The following is a 22,866-nucleotide window of genomic DNA, read 5'->3' as shown; positions in this document are numbered from 1 at the left end:
GACCTCCAAAAATCTGCCCTCGCTACAGTAGAGGAATGCATTGGGCAAAAGATTGTAAGTCTAAATCTGACATTGAAAGGAAACCTATTCCAGAAAACTGCAAGCAGGGACCCCCCAGGTCCCCTTCAGCAAAAACCTGAGACAAATTCCATCTTTTACCTGAAACCCTCAACATCTGGCAGTGCTGCCATCGATATACCAGCTTTGGTTTTAGATACTATGAAGTTAATGAGCTCTATTTAAATTCAAATTCACATGAACTGAAAAATATTAAATATATATAATTATTTACATATGAGTATAATTTAAATATAATTGTTTGCTAATCTAATTAAGACATGTCTTAAATCATCAACATTATATAATACTTTTATTATGCCTAGGTTTAAGGTAAACTAAATTTGTCAAAAAGGTAACTCTTTATATATATATATATATATATATGAGATAAAAACTTTTGGATAAACTATTAAAAGTTATTATATTTTTAATAGAATAATCTATTATTGTAATCTGTTATTATAATCTAAAATAGTCTCTTAGGATTGGAATAACTTAAATTTCTAGAGTTCTACTAAACTAAATAATAAAAGTTTATTAAATAGCTAGGTCATTTCCAAATAAAATAAGATTTTAAAACATTAATTACTAAACATTAAATTCCTCTTACAAAAAGTTTTTCTTACAGAAAGACTAAAGAGATTTTAAACTATTAATAAATATATTTTATAATGTATAATATGTTGATATATATAAATATAAATATATATTTATATGTAATAAATATATTCACCAATCTATAAAATGCTAATGTACAAGACACTTCATAGTTGCTAAGGAAAAGTGAGATATATGCTTTTAATAAAAAGATATAAGATATGACATACTCAGATATACATTCCACATTTTCCCTGGGGGCCCCTCCTCATTTAACAAACAATACAATTATTAAAATAACTTGGAAGAATGATGAGCCTATTTGGACAGAGCAGTGGCCCCTCACGAAAGAGAAATTACAGGCAGCTAAGGAACTTATAGATGCACAACTAGAATTAAAACATATTGAAGAGTCTTGTTCTCCTTGGAACTCTGCTATCTTTGTCATAAAAAAAAAAAAAAAAAAAAAACCTAACAAATGGCGTCTCCTAACAGACCTTAGAAAAGTTAGCGCATCTGTGAAACCTATGGGTGCATTGCAACCAGGACAAGATTGCTTTTTTAATAAACCTTTACACCCTTTAGACCAATAGAGATTCGCTTTCTCTCTCTCTTATCCTAATCATTTTAGACCTCATAAACGGTACCAATAGACTGTACTGCCACAAGAGATGATGAATTCTCCCACCATGTGTCAGTACTACGTAGCCAAAAGCCTTGAGCCTGTGAGAAAGCAATTTCCTAACTTTCTTGTTATTCAGTATATGGATGATATATTGTTTTCAGCTCCATCTATCTTAAACACTGAACACATGTTTGATATAGCTCAACTATGCTTTAAAAACTCTAGATGAGATCTGTGACGTCATGGAACGCCCACCAAGGGTGTGTTCCACCAACATCCGGGCGCCAAGGGGCGGGTTTGCGCGCCCCTAACGTCACTACCGGGCGCCGGGCGCGCTAATTAAAAATAAAATAAAATAAAAAAAAAATAATAAAAACTCTAGATGAATCATTGCCCCTGAAAAAATTCAAACCTCTACACCATACTATTACTTGGGGTTCGTTGTTAATAGGCAACGCATTACTCCCCAACTAACTCAGATCCATGCTGATAAATTATCAACCGTAAATGATTTTCAAAAGCTCTTAGGGGATATTAACTGGATTAGACCTTCTTTAGGCATTGCTAATTATCAACTGAATAGTCTATTTAGTACTTTAAAAGGAGATCCTGATTTAAATAGCCCTTGTTCACTTTCTCAAGAGGCACAAGAAGAACTCTGTTTGGTGCAAAATAAATTACAAAAACAATTTCTTACTCGCATCAAAATAGATTTACCTCTAGAATTGTTTATACTCCCCTCTCATTCTCCCACAGGACTTATTGCCCAACAAGAAGACCCAGTAAAATGGATCTATATCCGTTTTATGGAAATAAAGTCACTTACACCCAACCTTGATTTAATTGCTCTAATCGTTATCAATGGAAGAATTAGGACTAAAACTCTAATTGGCTCCGATCCTCATAAAATTGTAATACCTATCAATAAATACATATTACAGGTATTCCTTATAATCCACAGACACAAGACATAGTCAAAATAAACACATCACACACTAAAGTTACAAATAAAAAAAATTAAAAAGGGGAATACACAGGTACACTACTGTCTTCCTTATCTAAAGCAGACTTTACTAGCTTCTAACATATTTTCTAAACCTATAACTATTGTTACTACAGCTTTATTTGTTTCAAATTTTTTAACCTCTTCTTAAGATTCAACCCAAGGGGGCCCCCGGCATTCAAAATGGAGATGAAATAAGAACCCCAGGAAGAAGAAATTCCAGTACGGGCCATGTCTGCTCCAAAGATCTCCAGAAAGCACCGCCTTCGACGGCATCACCCCGATGATCTCCTCACTTGGAGACAAATAAAAGCCCTACTAATCAAGCTGAAAATTTGGTCTCTCAACAGGGGTTGCCTCCGAGTCCTGAGTACATTCTCCCGGCAATGCTCAGTCTTTTGGCCTGTACCTCCCCCTGCTCAAGCTCAGACTAACACCCAACCCCCCTCTATTGCAGGTGGTCGAATGGACGGAGAGAGGACCAATCATTTCAACTAATGACTCTATACATATGCTTTCTCCCTAGTACATGAAAGGGCCTTCATACCCTGGGCAGGAAAGAAAACTAATTAATATTTCTTTAGGCTATGAAGTCCTTCCCTTGTGCACGGGCCCAGCAAAATTGTGCATAAACGTCAGCCGACAAATTTGGGCTGACGAATTTGGGCTTTCATCCTACCTCCAAAAGAAGACTTTCAGACACTGCTTGGAGTATTTACTGCCCTTTCGTTGTCTGTAAACCATGTTTATACTACTGAAACTTTCGGGAAAGAGTTAGGGAAAGAACAAAGAACTTTATGCAAAGGGTTTACTTATAAAAACTTTACTTATACTCCCATTCCTTGGGACAAATGTCAAACCAATCAAGAAAATCAATGTTTGTGGCTAATCATACAATTGTTGCTTGGGGACCCCATGGTATGTGGTTATCTGACTGCTCAGATGATATTAGCAACACTGTGTGTGATATGGAAGGTCACTGACACTATGATGGAACATTACTATGACAAACGACTTCTTGAGTGACTTGACCATGGATTAGCCCCACCTCCTCCTAAGATCGTCCTCCATAAACAGAGTGGGCCTGAACAATGGGCCATTTGGAAATTTGCTGCAAGCATCAGAGCACAGAACAACTTGGAACTTGGACCGGACATTTCATAGGGACCAGTCGTCACAATAACTATTTCTTTCGCTACAGTCAGTCATATTTTATACAGGCCTGTGTCCCACTTCCTTTTGTTATAGCCATAGAAAATTTACAATTTAATAAGACTTTTACATTCTGTAACTTGTATTAATTGCAAACTATATACTTGTATTAACACCTCTATTTCTTTAAGCTTTTTGTGTTATTCCTGTTCACGTCAATCACAGTGCCTACAACTGGGAACAAATCAAATTTCATTTAATAAATATACGTGATAATGCCTCTCTGAATGTACAACTACTATAAAAGAAAATCTTTAAAACTTTTTTCTAAAAATCTGCCCTCTTCCCCTAATTTGGAAACTTTAGCTGAACAAATTACCTGGGCTAGACCCACGAGGATGGTTTCAAAGTATTACCCACAGTATCGGGTCTGGAACTGTAGCTTTGGTGATTGTCTTGATAATTTTATTTGTTGTTTACCGTCACCTTTCTATAAGGTTGGTTAATACTAACCAAATTCATTTGGTCAAGACCTTTTTTTTACAAATATAATAAAATAGAGGGAATTGTCAGGAAGCATTTAACAAGAGGCTTCCTGTGTGCTGTTTTGGATCTGTCAGGAATTCTCTGCTCCTTATTAATTCCTGAAGAGGAGAGGCAAGCCTCTCCCATGGGCTGAAGAATCCAGGCATTTCCTTCATTAGTTTTTCTATACAGTGATAAGTACCCTCTTCCTTCCTGTGAACCATACGGTAAAAGTGATCGTATACAACTCTCTTTCCCTTTAATATGGATCACCTATGTTTTGTAAGTCTGGAATTTTAATCTTTATCTTTGCTGAGAATAACTACCTTGTAAGACAGTATATATGCCCACACCATGTTGATTAAAACACCTTTGCTCCATCAGAGCTCTGGTCCCCATGAATTTCTCTCTCTCTCTCTCTCTCTCTCTCTCTCTCTCTTTCAGGGTGATCTCTTGGAGCGCAGAGGCTCTCTGAGTTCACTTTCCTACCCGGGCTTCTAAGACCCTCTCGAGAAGGTGCTCTCCGTCTTCACTCCATCGAGAGGGCACCTGAGGCCTCCGTGAACAGAGCAAGTCCCATGTCGGGGGCTTTATTGGCTTTCTGCATAAATCAAGGAATATCAGCCTTTTTCTCTCCTTTACCTTCTCATCATCGACTCTAGACCACCAGGTTCCAGTCCATTAAAAGACTTCAACAAGGTGAGAGCAGCCAGGGACTACGCCCGTCGGATTGGCCCTCACCCAGTGAAGCGTTGGGGTTGTGTTTCATTTTGTTAGCATAGTTGTGGGCCCTGCTGGCCAGGGCATTTTGGCCTTAGTGGGCAGGATCGACCCCAGCAGTTTACCTTGTAAGAGGTTGTGCAGGTGCTGCATAGAGGATGGGCGGGGGCCCCACAAGAAGGGAAACACTGGCTGGAGGAGTCACGGGGGCATGTGGACTGAGCTATCAAGTCAGTCCTTGAAGCAGAAAGGCTAAGCCCCTTAACGTCTCCCTTCTTCCAAGGAAAGAATACACTGGCTGGAAGAGTCTCTGGGGCATGAGGATCGAGCTAGAGAGTCAGTCCTTGAAGCAGAAAGGCTAAGCCCGTTAATGTCTCCCATCTTACAAACCACGGACCAATGTGTCCAGTATTTTAATGACGGGTACCTACTGCTTACGTGTATGACATACACCCTCATAGCTTCACATGTCTACTACATGCCTCTTACAAGTGCTGGGCACTGTTCTGGGTGCTGGACACTCAGTATGTAGTAGGGGATATGTAGTCCAGGATCTTTCTATTTCTGCAAAGAAAAATAGAAGAACAAAAGACTCCGTGTGGTTCAGCTTGAGCAAGTTCACCATGTGGACGGCCCTGCATGCATGTAAATTGTGGTAAAATACATATAACATAAATTTAACATTTTAACCAGTTGACTGAATGACTGGGTGGCTTCAGTGGAGTCAGGCTAACAGATGGCCTTGGGGTGCCATCCACCTTTGTCCCAGAGGAACACTCCAAATCTTGGTGGCCTTGTAGACCTTCCCTTTATTCTTCACTCTCCCCAGTGGCTCTAGGTCATTGGTCTGTGTGTCATTTAAGAATCTCTTTATCCACTTTGTTGTTAGGTTTATGTTTTGGAAAGCTTCTCAGACGTCCCTGGGACTTGAGAAGGCAGGCTTGGATTCTGGGTTCTCCCCTGCCACGTGCCTGCCAGGTCGAGGTGGAGGCCAAAGGCCAGTCTGAGTTGTGGTGGTCTATGTGGTCTTGGGGTCAGTGGACCCCCTCTTCTCTGGAAGGGCAAGGAGATCCTTTGTGTGAAGCCTGGAGAGACTTGACAGGGTCAGTCTTCACAGTCTCTCTCTCTTTTTAATTTATATTTGCATTTAGTTTCCCCTTTAACTGTTTTCTAGGAGTTTCCAACTCAGTGTAGAACTCAAAATATGCAGGGAGCAGCTTCTTAAAAGAGAAGAGGAAATTGCTGAACTGAAAGCAGAAAGAAGCAACACCAGGGTCAGTAGGGGGATTCTCATGTGTTGACATTTGCCCCACGTGGGTCACCGCTAGCCTCCGTGTTGCTGTCTTTAAACTCTGTCTGATTTTCAAGTCATTTTTCACATCTTCCCACTGAGCAGACCAGGGTGGATCAGTTCGGGGTTCTCATACCTTACTCCAAATTTATGATGAGAGCTAATGTAATTTTAGTACCTTTGAGAGGGGAGTTCTCAACTTACATTTTTGTCCACGCTACACTTTGTGTGGGATCTTAGTTCCCCAATCAGGGATTAAAACCCATGACCCCTGCAGAAGGGTGGAGTCTTAACTACTGGGCCCCTGGGGAAGTCCACTCTTAACTTTAGACTGAACTGGCAGGATTCCAACGTGCCTTAGCATGTTTCCAGCTGTAGCGTGAGGCTGAAAGGAGTTATCGGCCCTGAAGTCAAGCATGAGGTTGAAAGTGCCCCTTTGGCCCTGCCCTGCAGCTGCTGTTGGAACACCTGGGGTTACTGGTTTCCCGGTACGTTCCATCCCTCTGGATTACAGTGGGCAAGTGGCAGGCACAGTCCCCAGCTAACATGACCAGTGAGGTGGAGGTGCTCAGGGCACTGAAATTGCTGTTTGAGCACCACAAGGCCCTGGACGAGAAGGTACCAGCCACCCATCCATCCTGGATTTGTACACTTAGTGCCTTGTTTTGACCTCACCGATTGCCTGGAAGTGCTGTGTTCCTTCCCTGTCAAAACAAGGCTAAGGCTTCCTTTCCCCCTTAGAGACCCTCCTACGACTCTCTAAGCCACGAGTAAGACCTGACTAAGGAGATCGCACTCAGGAAGTCATAGAAAAGCAGTCACAGGAGGAGAGCCAGTTGAAGGAGTGCCTGGCAGCCCTCTCTTTCCACGTTACAGATCTGGAGGAAGACCTGGACACGGCCAGGAAGAACCTCCTCAAGTCCAAGGACATGAACACGAAACTGCAGTGGGACATCCGCGAAGTGAGTGATGGCGGTCCTGTCTGCCTGAGGTGGACTGTGGGTCCCTTCTTCTCCCGGTGATCTCAGCCTTGGGATGGCTGCGTGAGTAAGAGCAGAGCACTGGAGAGACCACAACTGGCTGCCTCCTCACCTCTGCGTTGAGGTCTCTGGGGTAGAAGAGGCCTGGTCCAGGCAGTCCGTTGGCAGTGGACCGACATGAGGGCAGCCCTGGCGCTGTGCTGCACCCTGGGTGTGGACTCCTCCTTTCCACAAGTTCTAGGGGGCCCATTGTGCTCCTTTTGTAAAAATTCATTCATCCATTCATTCATTAATTGGTGTATAGTGGCTTTACACTGCTATGTCAATTTCTGCTGTACAGCAAAGTGAATCAATCATCTATCTATCTATCTGTCTATCTATCTGCCTCTCTTTTAGATTTCCTGCCCATTTACTTCACCACAGAGCACTGAGTAGACTTCCCTGTGCTGTACACTAGGTCCTTACTCATTGACTTTATGTGTAGTATCAGTACTGTATATATGTCAACCCCAGTCTCCCAGTTCATCCCCGCCTCCACCTGCCTGTTGAATGCTGAAATGTCCTTCTGATTCCCTCAGACGAGTCTGGTGACATCTGTGGAGCCCGTTCTCTCAGAGAGATGGGAGCATGCTGTGTGGGCTCTGCTGAGGCAGCTTGCCTGGCCATCTTCTCGAGTTTTCTGAGGTTCCGCTCCTTGAAGGGATGTGTGACAGTGATACAGTCAGACAAGTCGAGTGATGTTTGCTCACCCTCAGATCTTCAGGCCCGAAGAAATGTGGAATCATGATGTTTCTGGCGGTCGTGTCTGTGGGGGTCATGATTTATGAAAAACATTCCAGGGATGTGGTGCTGCTACGGGAATCGTCCCCACTGCCAGCCAGCCAGCCAGTCAGCCACCTTGTCCTTCTGGTGCGAAAGTGTTGCCCCGCACTGCCGGTGGGCACTGGCTGGTGATGAAGAGTCAGGCGGGGTTGTGCTGGCGTGGCTGTTGGGAGCGTTGCCCGGAGCTCAGTGAGCAGCTGAGGGGCCGTCCATCCGTTGGTGGGTGGTGGGCGGTGTCGGGTGCTCGCAGACCCTCCCAGAGCAGGGTCACTAACAACCGCCAGGGGGCGCCCTTCTGCCTGTGATCTTCTCCAGGCTTGGTTTCTCCTCCCCGCTGGCATCTCTGCTGTCCTTCCCCGGTTGGCCTCGTAGTCCGACCTTTTGTCTTCCAGAAGCTCTGCCACTAAGGAGGCTAAACGGTTCAAACTTCCTTCCCAGCTTAGGAAGGTAGAATGTGTGCCTCGCGCGTCCTGCTGCCTGCGCTGGCTTGCCACATGCAGTCCGAGGAGGGGGCGCAGTGGCGGCGGTTGCGGCGCCCAGGGCAGAGGGGAGCACGTCTTCTCTCACGAGCCGGTCACCAGCACCCTCCGTGAGCCAGGCGTCACACACAAAACTGCACAGGCTGCGTGAGCAGGCATGCGGGCATGCCCCCCACGAACCTGGGGCCGGTGGTCCACACAGAGCATGGTCTGCTTGCCGCCCCTGCGGTCACAGCCCGCGTGCCGTCAGGACAGGGTCGTTGAGAGCGGAGCTGATGCTGTTCTTGGCGGACAGGCGGGAGAGAGTCATGGCAGCATGGAGAATAGGCTGTGCCAGATGGAGGCCCAACTGGAGGAGAACAAGGAGCTGCAGCGGGTGCCTGTGCTGACGGGGAGGCGGCGTCTGGGCAGGAGACACGGCTTGGGCAGGGGCCAGAGCTGCCTTTCTCCGCCGCTCCCTTCTCTGCCGCCGAGTGTGTGCATGTGTGGCCCCATCTGCTGATCCGGGCACCCACCTCCTCGGGAGCAGGGCCAGAGGTGGTCGCCCATAGGCGGTGGGCAGGAGCCAGGGCGTCCCCACGTTCAAAGAGGCTGCTTGTTGCTCTGACCAGCCAGTCTGGGAGCTGCTTGGGATATAGGTGGACCTCCCAACTGCCCCTCAGACAAACCTGAGGGTGCCAGCCCAGGGCCCATGAAACTGAAGGCATGGTGCCCAGGTGTGGAGCCTGCTTGCCTCGGACGTGGCGCTGGAGTCCCACATGCCAAACTGCTGGTCCAGACACGGTGTATGTGTAGGATGGCTGCTCCTAGGCAGGACGAGAACCGTAGTTGCGCTGCGACAGAAGGTGCGTCAGGAAAGGGTGATGGTGGAGGCTCACATCACCGAGTCCTGAGAGAGGTTTCCTGGAAAGGTTGGCCACACGGCGATACAGACCATTCAGGAAATGGAGTGGGGATCCCAGGTCCAGCCTCACATGTTAGTACTGTCCCCACTATGCCTGTGTTCTTGGGCCTGGACTGCAGAGCCTCAAAGACGGGCTCCCAGGGGGCAGTGGTTCTGACTCCCATTGTGAGACCTGTGGTGAGGCGCCTTCCCGGCTTAGGCAGAGAGCTCAGTGGCTCCCGATCAGGGGTGCTCTTCCTTACTTTCAGAACTGCTGTTCAGAGGCTGTTGAGATCAGGATGCTGTTTATGACTAAGCCAATTCAAAGTCAACTTTTGTTTTGCTTTAAAAATCTTGGAATGCCAATGCCTTATTGTGGAAGCTGTGACAGGTTTTATTTCCTTGGGCTCAAAAATCACTGCAGACGGTGACTGCAGCCATGAGATTAAAAACTGCTTGCTCCTTGGAAAGCTATGACAAACATAGACAGCATATTGAAAAGTAGAGACATCACTTTGCTGACAAAGATCCATATAGTCAAAGCTATGGTTTTTCCAGTAGTCACGGATGGGTGTGAGAATTGGACCATAAAGAAGGCTGAGCCCTGAAGAACTGATGCTTTCGAATTGTGTTGCTGGAGAAGACTCTGTTCTAACAGAAAATAAACTGTTTTTAAATGTATTACAATGGAAAATTTCAAACATGCACAAAAGTGGATGGAGTAGTATAATAAATACCCATGACCCATCAATTAATCTCAGCAATTTTTAACACAAAGCCAATCTCAACTAGATCATTCTTCTCTCCATTTCTTTATACAGTAGATTCTAAAACAGCTTTTTAAACCTTGAAATTGAATTGATGCTCATTTTATAAAACACAGCCTTGCCAACTTTGTTATTACATTTAAAAAATGCTTGAGGTAATTATTTCCAGTTTTTTAATATGAATTTTCATATTGGAAAAGACCCTGATGCTGGGAAAGATTGAAGGCAGGAAGAGAGTGGATGACAGAGGATGAGATGGTTGGATGGCATCACCAACTCAATGGACATGAGTTTGAGCAGATGCTTAGCAGAAGTCAAGTTACATTTTCCTTATGCTAATCCACTGCTGTAACACGTATAGCATTTCTGGTTTTGAACACTGAATGTGTTTGCATTATAGTTGAATTTAGAGTGTGTGGCTGTTATGTGTGGTTCAGAATTCTGAGTAGTCCTTTCTGGGATCACCTGAAAGCTGAGACAAAGCGTGAGCCCTTCACGTGGACTGTGCTGTGCGTCAGAAAGATAATACGAGCCACCTACACAATCAAAAATTTCCTAAAACCCAATGGGCTCCTTGACATCCTTCTTTCACTGTGAGTCTTGAAATCTTCTGTGTGATTTCCACATCTAGTGTTGCACCAGCCTGTCTCACGTGCTCAGGGGCTGCACGAGGCGAGTGACTGCCATGGCCGACAGCACAGAGCTTCCAGGTTGAGTCGAGTGACTCGGGAACTTGGCCCGTTTGACTTGTTTTACCCCATGAGGAAGTGAAGTGGGCTGTAGAGGAATGAATGTGAGGAATGCCCAGGAATGCAGGTGAGCTCCATGGAGACCGTTTAAAGCAACGAGAGGAGTGAGGGCAATAGAGTGAGTTGTGTCCCCCTGACCCGAACCCCCGCCTGAAGTCGAGCTTCTCTCTACAGACTTCATCGTTGTTAATGGCTTGCCATGTTTCCTCCAGAGAAACCTTTTCTGCGCCTGAGATGGAACTTCCTCCTCATTGTGGTTTATGGGTGAATATTGTTCTGAGTGTTTATATTTTCTAGGGACTCCTAGAGAACATTTTCTCAGAATTAAAATGTTCAGAGTGGATACCTACTCACATAACCTGTTCTGCACATTTTGGTGCAAGTCATTTTACATCAGGAAAGCAAGCGGTGCAGGCTGTGTCATTTGCTGTTTCGTAGGACCAGCTGATTCTAAACCTGGAAACCCTGAGAGCTGAACTGGACCAGATGAGAGTGCGAGGGGCTCCCTTCCACTATGGGTAGGCTGCTCCCCCGGGCAGCTCCCCTCAGCGCTGTCGAGTGTGACAAGGGCCTGTCTGGTGTGTGGACAGTATGACTGGGTGTTGCTCATGGTCGCACCTCAAGGAGCCTGTAGCTTCGTGACCAGCGAGAGGGAAGAGACAAGCATCGTTCCTTAGGGTCAAACTTGGTACCATGGAGTGGTAGTCACAGTATTGACAACACTCAAAACCACAGGCAGAGATTTGGAAGTGTGGGGGCGACCAGTTGATATTTGGGTGTATTCATTTGAGGGGCCTGACAGACTGTGACACTGATGTTTCGGAAGAGTCGCAGAAGGTTAATGACCTGTAGTCTTTTTTACATGAATGGAGACTGAGACATGACTTGCCGTTGACTGTGGTGGGAGGAATCACCTGGCTTGTGAATGAGGCGAGCAGATTACTGAGCATCCTGATTTTTTCTTCCTCATTGTTTGAGGGGTGGTAATTCTTATTAAGTATTTAAATGTTTCTTTGGCTTCTTCACGGAAAAATGGTCACAAGTGAGAGACAAACTTTAGCAAAGGTCATTAAGTGCTTAACTGGTGACATTCATTCATCTGTAGGAAATCGACTACTGCTTGAAGCCTGACTTAGGAGACAGTTTGGAGCCCATACGCATATTTCTGTGTTTGTGTACTTAGGGGATCCTCACAGTCCAGGGCCCCAACCCAGCCTTCTTCTAGAGTAAGGGGATATCATTTGAGACAAAGGCAGAGCCAGAAACTGGCAGGTGGAGTCCGAAACCACAGTGGGTGGAGTTCAAGGAGAGCACGTGCCCTGCAATATGGATAGGGGACATGGCTGGACTTGCTGGTAGAGCTCCCCCAAGGTGAGAGGCTGGTGCTGTCAGAAGTGGGGAACCCCTGCTCCCGGGGTGGACAAGGTGAGTGTGAGGCAGACTGTGTAGACAGTGGAGAAAGAGGAGGTGGACATGGCCTCCTGCTCTTGGGGGTTTTTGGGTAATGAGGAGGGCCCTGGTGCCAGGACCCGAGGCCTGGCATGGTTGGGGGGCTCAGATGGAGAAACCTGGGGCCTGGTCACCAGTCCCCTGTGTGTCAGTGAGTGTGAGAGACAAGAAGAGGAAGCAGCCGCGGGGCAGGAGGGCCCGCTGTGCTCTGAAGACAGTGGGCCACAGCGGCTGGTGCGAGGGAGGGGTGTCTCCAGGAGGCAGCTCTCGAGGGGTCACGGCAGTGACGTAGCAGCACAGGTGGGGCTTCGGAGTGGGGCTTGCGGGCACTGTGGGCTGGGTGGGGAGCACTATGCTGGCTCAGGAGAAAGGGAGTGGGGACTGAAAACCTGGCTCACAGGCAGGGCAGGCACAGCATATTTAGTGGGCCTCCCAGAGGAATTGGTCACCTTGTCTCTGAGACCTTCTCCGGGGGGGATAGAGCTTCGGGTGATGAGGGGGAAAGAGATGGAGGCTGCATCCCGCGAGGGGACTGGGAGGTGATGGTTGGGTGGCGACCCAACCCGGAGGCCTCTGTGGCCCTCAGAGGACCCTCGAGGGTCCGCAGTCCACAGTGGGACTGTGTCGTACCCCCTACCCAGTTCCCAAGTGTGTTCTGGCCCCAGGCCCTTGGGTGCAAGTGGGGCAGAGAAGGGAGCAGTTCTGTCAGGAGGGAGAGGAGACAGGAGGGAAGACAGGTGTGGCTCCGGGAGATTCCAGACTTCCATCTCCTATGCAACACAGTATTCCTTGCAAAACCGTCGAGCAGAGCAGCGGGTGACCCCGAGCAGGCTGAGCTGGTGGTCGGCCCTGGCCACTCTGCAGACGTATGGGGTGTCCTGTCCTAGGAGGAAGGTCCTGTCTCCCAGGTTTAGGGACTCCTGCACGTGAAGGCACCACCCTCTTCCCAGGGACAAGACTGAGCACAGCCCGGGCGGTCCTGCAGTGCAGGTGGCTCACAGTCAAGGCGGGGCCACCCTGCCTCTCAGCAGGCCCCTGCTGAGTGAGCTCCTGGCACCTGCAGGCCCAGGCCTTAGTGCTCAGGGCCTGAGCATCTGTGCTGGGCCTTGTTCAGCCCAGAGTCCAGTGACACGCTCGCCTTTGTTTTAATGGGAGACACCAGTGGTGCTCAGCTCCGAGGTGTGGGTCCGAGCCCTTTCTGCTGCGGGTTGTTTGAGACACCTTTAAAAACAATGAGAGCAGTGCAGACAGTGTTCCAGGCAGACTGGTGATTGTGATCCACAGACTTCCCGTGGGAGAGGGAGGTCAGAGCAGGCGTGGGCCGAAGGGGAGGTGGGGTGCCAAGGGGAAAGCAGAGCAGGTGCAGGCCCCGCCCTGGGACCTGAGAGTGGGCTCCAGGGGGACCCTGGATGCCCCAGCCTCAGACAGCCGATCCTGTCCTAGTCAGCTCCACACCCTCGCGTCAGCACTGCCTTCCCCACATATGGGAGTTTTCCAGCTGCTGGGGATGAGCCCTGAGTGTCTGTGGAGCAGCGGGTGGCCTGTTGCTGTTGGAGCCAGAGGGCAGTGCCCTCCCGGGGGCCCTTTTGCTGTGAAATTGCCAATCTTCCAAATGGACAGGCTCTGGCTCGACTGACAGAGTGAGCGCTCTTTTCTTCTAACAGCGCTGCTCTTTGCCATGTGTTTCAGCTGACCCCACTTGGGCAGTGCTCTGGACCTCAGGTTCCCTGTGGCAGACTGGTCAGCAGACTACTCAGGAGATCGGGCAGTGCTACAATGCCCCCAGAAAGGCCAGCTGGCAGCGCTGCACGATGAGCTGTCAGAGGCAAGGACCCCGCGGCCCTCTTCCCGTCCCTGGTGGGCACCTTGTGAGGCACCTGCCCCCTCACACTGTGGTCCTGAGGTGGGTTTGGAACAAAGCGCTGATAGGTCGCTTTATGTCTTCCCATTTTCCTTTTTCTGGCTAAGAGTTTACTTTTAAGGCATGCTTTTTTTTTTCTTAAAATAACCAATTTGGATAACTTGTGGCCTACTATGAGCTCCAGCATGGTACTAATTACCACAGTTTTGAAATCATCCTACGAGTAAATGGATACACATATCCATCAGCTTATAGTGAGAAGAATTCTCATTGGGAGTTTAAGTGCCTTTATCTTTTCACCTCATTCATGCCATGTGTTTGTTCATACATGTCTGTGTTTTGAGTTTCCATATTCAGTGAGCAGTTAGTTTGGGCCAGACATGGTCAGAAGTAGGACTCCAGCAGTGAATTAAAAACCGTGTGTGTCCTTTATCCACTGCTACGTAACGAATCATTGCAAAGCTTAATGACTTCCTAGGGAGCAGCTCACAGTCCACAGTGCCTGTGCATTGTAGCAGGCGGGCCTGGTTCAGGGCCTCCTGAGGGCACAGACACAGGAAGACCCCCCAGGGCTGGATGGCAGGCTTTCAGATTCACTTGGCTGCTGGGGACAGGCCCAGGTCCCTGCCGTGTGGCTTTCCCATATGGCCTGACTCTCCTCGGAACACCCTCTGAGAGTGAGAGCGTGGGGTTTAGCCCGGGGCCTTTTGCACCCTGATCCCGAGGCCGCACACCTTCACTTCTGTTTGCAAGAGTGAGCTGCACAGTCCTGCCTCGCTTAGGGGCTGAGCAGGAGTTGCCCCTTCTGCCGCTTGAAGGGAGGAGGAGGGAAGAATTTGTGGACCCCTTTTTAAACCCGCACAGCCTGTCGAACAGTAATGAGCAGGGAAAGGAGACCAGAGTGCCCGAGTTGTCCAAGGAGGAGGGGACGATTGTGTGTGAACAGGGTGGCCAGCAAGGTGACACCAGGAGGGTGACCTTGAACCAGAGACCCCGAGGCAGGAAGAGAAGTAGCCACTTGGAGATAGAAAAAGGGTCGTGTCAACCAGTGGGGACAAGGGAGAGAGCGGGCCGCATCAGGGAGGAGCCCGGGCTCAGGCCTCAGCAGCTTGAGGCCAGAGCCTGTTTCCTGAGGTGAGGAGGGCTGCCGGGACGGGGAGCTAAGAGCTGGGCCTCGGCCCTGTTGAGGTGGACAAGCCCATGGGGTGTCCCAGGGACTTGTGAGGAGAGCAGCTGAGTGTTCCGGCCTGCATCCGGGAGAGGACTCACTCAGCTCAGGGTGGACTTGGGGTCGTGGGCATACAGATGGCATTGAAAGCCACGAGCACGGTAAAGTCACCAGGTGGGTGCCCGTGGAGAGAGATGGGGTGCAAGGGTAGAGCTGTGGGGAACCCTGCATTCCAAGGTTGAGAAGGGGTGCAAGCGACAGGAATAACTGCAGGGAGGGCAGGGCCTGGATCCCAGGGAGAGACATGCTGGGGCGGGTGTGGGGGAGGGCAAAGAGGGGAGGGGGCTTGGTAACATGGGTTCTTCAAACCCCCGGGGAGCTGCCCTGCAGGTTGGGGCACACCCACCGCCTGCTGGCAGAGAGCTAGGAACCGGGCGGGAGGGGACCATAGAGGCTGCTCCCAGGGAGCTTTCAGAGACCCACAGTGGGTGCTGCAGGGAGCCCTGGAGGAGGAATCTGCTGGTTCCCCTTGTGCTATTGGAAGGCGAGAGAAGGGAGAGGATTTGCTGACCGGGCTGATGGGGGTGAACCCATAGGCAGCTGGTTTGCTAGAGCGGAGCAGGAATGATGGCAGGTGGTCCTGGAGCCAGCGAAGGGGGTAGCCCAGGCCTGGGGTGGGGTTGTGATGAAGACAGGAGGCGAGGGCACTGGCCACAGGGGACAGGGAGCCAGCAAGCCAGCACCTCGAGGCTGCCCCTCAGTTCCTTTGAGGTCATGTTTGGGAAAGAAGGCAGGACCTGGGTGACAGTGTGGCAGGGGGGACGTTTTCAGAGAGAAGGGTGTGAGGTGTGAGAGCCGGAGGGCGGGACGGGGCCCCGTGGGCCCTCTCCCGTGTGTCTCTGATGACAGAGCCACACTTGTGGTGCGAGGGGCCGTCCCCCAGAACAGCCCGAGGGCCTGTGCCCAGAGAGGAGAGCCGCAGGGGGGCTGGCCCTCCTGTCTCCTGGCTGACCCTGCTCGCTCCTGTCTGTGGGTGTTCAGACCAGCCTGGGAAATGGAGGGCTGGAAGCCTGCGAGGATGGCACTCTCTGGTGAACTGGTACCAGAGGTGACCGCTGATAGGGACCCAGTGGCTGCTGAGCTGAAGGGTTCTTTTTTCTTATTTTCCTCCAGCCTGGCTGATGGAGGCATGGATGTATTTTTGTAATTTTCAGTTTCTGTCTCTGACTCCATCAGCCCACCCTTTTGAATAACCTCATAGAATGCCTGCCGTCCTGGGTGTCACCAGGCCATCTAGGAACTGGATTCTCCCCCTGCCCGTTTCTTCAGTCCTGCTCGATTAAGAGATGGCAGTGTCTCATGAACATGGCCCATTTATCCACAGTCAGGGTTTCCATGTAAAATTGGGTTCATTTCCTGATAGACTTGAGCTGCCCTGAATGTTGCTGACGAGACGTGGTCCTCTCGTGCCCAGATGCAGACCCTGAAGGAGCAGAACTGGGAGCACGCGGAGCAAGCCAGCATGCTGGCCGACGTGGCCCAGGCATTTGAGAGTGACGAGGGCGTGTCTGACGACGAGGGCGACAGGGTCACCCTCTTCAGCTCGGCCACTCAGCTGTCGCCCAGCGGGCAGGCCAATGCCAAGACTCTGACTGTGATGCTTCAGGAGAAGCTGGACACCATCAATGAAGAGATTCAGTGGGTGATTGCGAACTCGGCTCCCCAGAAACTCGGTTTCTCTGAGGAGCTGTCTTCTAGGGACATCTGAGTGTTTCATAGCAAGAAACCTGACCTCAGGTCTGCTTCAAGAATTTTCAGTTTTTAGATTGCCCTTGCTTATAGAGCTCGGTCAGCCAGGGCGTTCTATCCACGGTGTGGTGTCAGCACTCTGTGGGGGGGCGTTGTGGGGTGTTCCCCGTCAGCTCTGAGCCCCAAGGTGGGTGAGGTGCCGAGGCGGTGTCCCCTATGGCCCTTGCACCCTCCTGTGTCCCTCGGAGCCCCCCACGTTCTGGTGAAAAGCCACCTGGTGAAAGCTGGAGTTTTGGGGTTGGCAAATTCCCACTCAGATCTGCATTTTCCTTTTTAACTTAATGCAGTGTGAAGATTGGCTTGTTGTAAGACAGTGGTCCAAGGACATGTATTTGAGTTTTTCACATCTCATCAGTATATTTAAGATGTTTTCTTTAGACACCATCGTGGCAGTTATAACAATTTTCAAAACGGGATAGAATCCAAAGGCCTCCCTCGTGGTGAGCAGGGGGCCTTGGGTCTGGGTGCGGCCGGGTGGCTGGGGGCCCCGAGGCCTGCCTGGTGCCACACCCGCACAGCTATGCCCGTGTCCCGAGTCCACGTTCAGAGTGGCCGCAGGCTGCTGACCCTGCACAGGACCAGGCAGAGCTGCTGCTCAGACTGTTCTCGCCACGTCAGCCCAGGCTGAGGTGCCCTTTCCTGTCGGCCGAGTGCGGGGATCCCGGGGAAAGGCAGGGGGTGAATGGGACAACCAGCAAACGCAGGTGGTGTCGCCTGCCCATTTGACGCCAAGACAGACAGCTTTGTGGGCCGTGTTTGAGCAGAGACGAGCTCAGAAAGATGATCTTTCTGCATCCCTGCAGGAAGTATGGAATGGTTATATATTAATATTTTTATTTTTACAGCAAGTTGTCAGGTAAAAGTGATTTTTCCTTATTTGACAAGTTGACTTGATGTAAATGGTAAATTCTGTCCATCAACTTGTAATCAACAGTGAAAAACTTTCAAGATGTATGAGTAGAAGTGAAGCTGGAGAGTTTACTGTCTGTAAGAATCTTGTATTTTAATTTGAAAATCATTTTATTTGCATAATCGTGTATTTAAACTGCTATATAAAAACATCCACCACACATTAGGGGAGAAGAGCAGAAACTGTGAATTCTAGGTTAATGCAGCACATTGACATGAACCCAGAAACTCACACAAAGCTGGTGGAGAACTTCATCAAGTGATGCGTTTGTATATACACAACCTTAAAAAAAAAAAAAAAAATCAACTCAGCACTTCATCTGGTCTGGAGACTTGTGTTTAGAAACTGCAGCTTGTTCGTGAATTGCTGTTTTGATTATACAGAGTTCCTGATTCCCAGTGGAAAAGACTTGAGGCACTGACATGCATCTCTGCCCTGAGAGCAGGGGAAGTAAGGGTTGTCAACTTGAGGTATCTCCTCAGAGGAAGAGAGTTGCCACCAGGGTCCCTGCAGAAGGTTAGAGTAAATAAGTGAAATCAAGCGTGAATGATCAGGGGCCAGTAAGACTCAACGCTAAGTTATTCTAAGTTTGAGAATATTCAAAAGAGGAAACGTAGAACCTTTTGGCTGAGATGTTCATTGAGCAACTGTTTCTGGAATTTGCTAATCATGACACAGAATGCCAGCCCAAATTTATTGTCCAGACAGGTTCCTCTGCTGACAAAGGCAGGTGATGCATTTTATTCTATTTTAGGTTGATCGAAGAAGAGAAGGAGAACACGGAGCAGCGGGCCGAGGAGACTGAGAGCAGGGAGGGCAGGGGGAGCTTAGGCAGCCTCTGTCGTTTTAAATCAGTGAGCTCCCTCAACCTGCTTCCCACCTCCTCGCATGCTGGCTCCTGCCCACCCCTGCCCAAGCCCAGAACGAGGCGGCACAGCCCGGCACAGGAGGGAGACCAGCTGGGCATCATGACTCTGGTATGTGTCTGCCTCCTCCCTGCCGCATCCCTCCCCCAGCACGCTGTTTTTTGTTTGTTTTTTTATTTTTCTCTTTATACCCAGAAGAAAACCAGGTACATTTGCTACGCTCAGAGGTCTAAAAGTTTTTAAACCGCCTAGTCTTTAATCATTCCACAATGGCACAGTGACAAATTACTCTTGATATTTGGACCACCAACTTAGCATGTCATCATGAACTCAGCCAGAGCCTGCCTCTGTAACGTTGGGCCTGGCCTGTGCTGGGCACAGAAGCTGCAGGGAAGTTTCTGTTCTCAGGGAGCAGACAGCTTTGTGAAAGTAACTATAGGCAGCTGTCATGGCGTGGGAAAGTCGTGCAGCACATTTTCCATTGGGAATGCCTGGCTACAGGGTACAGGGCATGCGGTGGGAACAAAACCAAGAATCTACACTGGTCTGCTTGCTGATGGACCTGGCCACGCACTCCGGCCAGCTCTGCGTGTGAAACCAGGTTAAAAGCCCAGTGCCCCAGGGCCCCAGGGAAGATGTCAGGCTGCCTCACTTTTCCAAGTCTAAAACTGGGATGACGACCTAGGGCTTTTGGTGACAGAGTGTGCGGCTCTAAAGCACATGTTCCAGCTTTCTCGGGTGTTTAGCTTAGGTGTTGTGAGTGCATTGCTGTTTACCCCATGAAATCACGTGTACAACACTCTGCTTTGTAACTGGACTTGTATTATCTCTTTTTTCTGTTACCACCCATTTCATGTTAGCTGCATTGTTAGTCAGCTTATAATTAAATTAACCGTGAATCATTTTAGAGGCCTGTGAAGTGGTAACTAGTCCATTTTGTGGTCTTTTGACACTGTTTTTATAATTTGCATCATTGGCTAATTAGTTGATATTTAAAATTCTTTGACGATTTCTCTGTGGTTTCATGCTTGATTTCTTTCCGAATATTTATGAAAAGAACAGTTCTGTATGTTTTCCTTGCTGTTGGAGTTCTCTGACAGTGTGTCTGCTTTCATCATTGGTTTTGATTTCCTGTCTCATCCTGTTGTCTGCTTAGTCGTCCTCAATCCAGATCCCCCCCCCCAGCCCCCGAGGCTGTAGTTTACTCATCCATCTCCCCTCCCCCGTCCCCCCACTTCCTCTGGTCATAACAGTGCTGTGGTCCACAGCGTGAGTCCCCTTAGTCGGGTTTGTGCTTTGTCTTCCTGTCTCGTTAAATGGTGTTTTTCCCCCATAGCAGTAATTTGAATTGGTGTATCACTATGCAGTTACAGGAGAAGGCAATGGCAACCCACTCCAGTACTCTTGCCTGGAAAATCCCATGGATGGAGGAGCCTGGTAGGCTGCAGTCCATGGGGTCACACAGAGTTGGACAGGACTGAAGGGACTTAGCAGCAGCAGCACGCAGGTATAAGCATAATGTAGATGGATCCTAAACTACATATCATGTGTAATTCATAAATGAGATTGTGCTTACATAAAGAAATGATCCTCTTAAGTGTAGAATTAATGGACTTTTAGATATGCAGATGACACCACCCTTATGGCAGAAAGTGAAGAGGAACTAGAAAGCCTCTTGATGAAAGTGAAAAAGGAGAGTGAAACAGTTGGCTTAAAGCTCACCATTCAGAAAACTAAGATCATGGCATCTGGTCCCATCACTTTATGGGAAATAGATGGGGAAACAGTGTCAGGCGTTATTTTTGCGGGCTCCAAAATCACGGCAGATGGTGATTGCAGCCATGAAATTAAAAAGACGCTTACTCCTTGGAAGGAAAGTTAATGACCAACCTAGATAGGATATTAGAAAGCAGAGACATTACTTTGCCAACAAAGGTCCATCTAGTCAAGGCTATGGTTTTTCCAGTGGTCATGTTTGGATATGAAAGTTGGGATGTGAAGAAAGCCGAGCGCTGAAGAATTGATGCTTTTGAGCTGTGGTGTTGGAGAAGACTCTTGAGAGTGAGTCCCTTGGACTGCAGGGAGATGCAACCAGTCCATTCTAAAGGAGATCAGTCCTGGGTGTTCATTGGAAGGACTGATGCTAAAGCTGAAACTCCAGTACTTTGGCCACCTCAAGTGAAGAGTTGACTCACTGGAAAAGACTCTGATGCTGGGAGGGATTGGGGGCAGGAGGAGAAGGGGACGACAGAGGATGAGATAGCTGGATGGCTTCACCGACTCGATGGACATGAGTTTGGTTGAACTCCAAGTGTTGGTGATGGACAGGGGGGCCTGGCGTGCTGCGATTCATGGGATCACAAAGAGTCGGACACGACTGAGCGACTGAACTGAACTGAACTGACACAATATCCTTTCTGTGTTGGTGCTTGTATTTAAGACTGTAAATCTCATCAGCTTTTGCACAGTTAATGTCTCTATTAGACTCGTTAAGAAAGTATCTTCTATAGTTAATAAAATGTAAAGACTGCACCTGCTATTATGCTAGCTTTCATTCTTACATATTATCACAGGGAACTTGCTTTAATGAATTTATTCTGAGAAGTTTTAAATCAAATTCTATGTCAGGATTTTACATTAATGTCCAAGAGCTGGTTAGATTTGTTCAATGTTAAAATAGATATTATGGTAACTTCCTCATCAGTTAAATTACTAATTTAAAATATAACATGTTTTTGATTAAGAGAAACTAACTTATAGAGAAATTTGTCTGAGAATAGACACCTGTTAAGGCCCTTTGTTGTACAGAATGCTGTGCTTTAATAAATCATGATGTTGTAATAGAATGGTATCTTCCTGAGTAATAATTTATAGTGTTTCTCTAGTAAATCTTGAATAGCTTATTTATCTTCTGTGGTCAAAAAAAATGTTCTGCTTCCAGTCATATGTTCTGTAAATCTTCATGTCACTTACATGTTTGCCATCATTTTTGCTTTACTGTATTTGCCTCTACGGATTCTTGAAATTTTAGCTTCAGAGTCGCAATGAATCTGGTTTCTCTTCATTTCTTTGCATGCATCTATCAGCCTAGTGATTTAAGGAAGCAGTGTCGAAAGGTAAACTATTTAGTAATGTAGCACGCCTTTGTTTCTCTGTGAAGTATTAAAGAGTCCTTATCGTTTAACATGAATGAACACTGTGTGATTATGTCCTGGTGAATAATTGACGTTTTAATGGAAGTGATGAAACTCACCCACCACTTAAAATGTGCTGATGGTTCTGTTGGAAATAGGTCATTCGTTGGGACAGTTGTAACAGTGTGCCTTTCTCCCACTTGTTTGCCTTCTGATCATCTCATGCATGTTTATAATAGACATAGTATTATTTCTTATTTTTAAAATGTTCTTTACTTATGTTTTTGGCCATGCTACACAGCTTATGGGATCTTAGTTCCCCAAGCAGGGATCAGACCAGTGTCCCGGCAGTGAAAGTGCCAAGTCTTAACCTCTGGACCACCATGGAATTTCCGCTTAGTGTTTTCATGTAAGAAATGACTGAATCAGAGCCATAGATGTTAGATTTGCGGGAAGCCAATTTAATGATGGTGGGTAGCAGTGTGCAGGAGACTCTGTGTGCCAGGCACGTGCTTTCCGAGTCTGTCATCTCAGCCCCAGGTGAGATCCAGATTGCTGCTATCCCCATTCAGCAGACATAGACACTGAGGCTTAGCGAGGCCGGGCACCCTGCCCAGGCTCTCACACCCAGCAGCACGGTGCGGACTGGTCTGATCAGAGCCTGGACACTTAACCATGGTGCTGTCCAGCCCGCTTTCCTCCAGAGGCTCTCGTGTCCATCACGGCATCCCTGATGGAGGGAGCATCAGGAGGGAGCTCGCTGCCTCTCCCCTCGGGTCACTTGGATGAGCCCCTGTTGTTGGAGTCCAGTGCCCCAAGGGCTGGCCTTCCTTGTCCCTCTCCTGCTCCCAGCCCGCTGACCGAGCACTCCTGGGCCTTCCCGCAGGACTGGGGTGGCTGTGCTCCAGTTCAGGCAGCTCAGTGCCCAGGAGCCCTTCTCCTGGGCACAGCAGACCAGCGCTGTCCCCCTGGGGTTGGTGACCTGGGTGTGCCACTCGCCTGCTCTGTGGCCTGCT

The 22,866-nt window shown here is 48.5% G+C and overlaps 1 pseudogene across 3 annotated transcripts in view; it reads left to right on the top strand.

Annotated features, from left to right (window-relative positions):
• Positions 1-21,900, top strand: part of LOC147343379 (liprin-alpha-1 pseudogene) — a 32,890-nt pseudogene extending 10,990 nt beyond the window's left edge. Inside the window, exons 2-5 of one of the 3 annotated variants that reach the window (XR_015156058.1) lie at positions 4,407-4,661; positions 6,850-6,935; positions 13,792-14,005; positions 16,606-18,152. The product of XR_015156058.1 is annotated as a liprin-alpha-1 pseudogene, transcript variant X1 (transcript). Of the gene's footprint in view, positions 1-4,406; positions 4,662-6,849; positions 7,318-13,791; positions 14,006-16,605; positions 18,153-18,604; positions 18,828-20,682 lie in introns of those variants that run through there. The other 2 variants (XR_015156059.1, XR_015156061.1) reach the window with 2 other exon arrangements.
• Positions 21,901-22,866: the final 966 nt, after the last annotated feature.

The sequence above is a fragment of the Bos grunniens genome, chromosome 27 (assembly GCF_055505025.1).
Source record: "Bos grunniens cultivar Pamir isolate PY7600 chromosome 27, Bosgru_T2T1.0, whole genome shotgun sequence".
Classification (NCBI taxonomy): domain Eukaryota; kingdom Metazoa; phylum Chordata; class Mammalia; order Artiodactyla; family Bovidae; genus Bos; species Bos grunniens.
Note: the sequence above shows the minus strand (reverse complement) of the source record. Positions and strands in the feature narration are given on the sequence as shown.